Source organism: Penaeus monodon, chromosome 24, assembly GCF_015228065.2.
Source record: "Penaeus monodon isolate SGIC_2016 chromosome 24, NSTDA_Pmon_1, whole genome shotgun sequence".
In the NCBI taxonomy this organism is placed as follows: domain Eukaryota; kingdom Metazoa; phylum Arthropoda; class Malacostraca; order Decapoda; family Penaeidae; genus Penaeus; species Penaeus monodon.
The window spans coordinates 5,140,247-5,140,478 of NC_051409.1; positions in this window are offsets into that span (position 1 = coordinate 5,140,247).

Here is a 232-nt window from a genome sequence, read left to right on the forward strand (position 1 = left end):
AGTGAATGGAAAGAAATGGTGATAATGACGATGAATAAGGAGGAAACTGATGATTGTGAATAAAGAGGAGATGAGAATTAGAAGATGAGAATTGAGATATCAGAATAATTAGATTATTTTCATTATATATCCTAACCATTAACCATATATTTGTTTCTCATTACTAATGATACTAATCTATTATTAATCTTCGGTTATCAAAGAGAGTGGAACTAGGAGAGAAGGGGAGTGG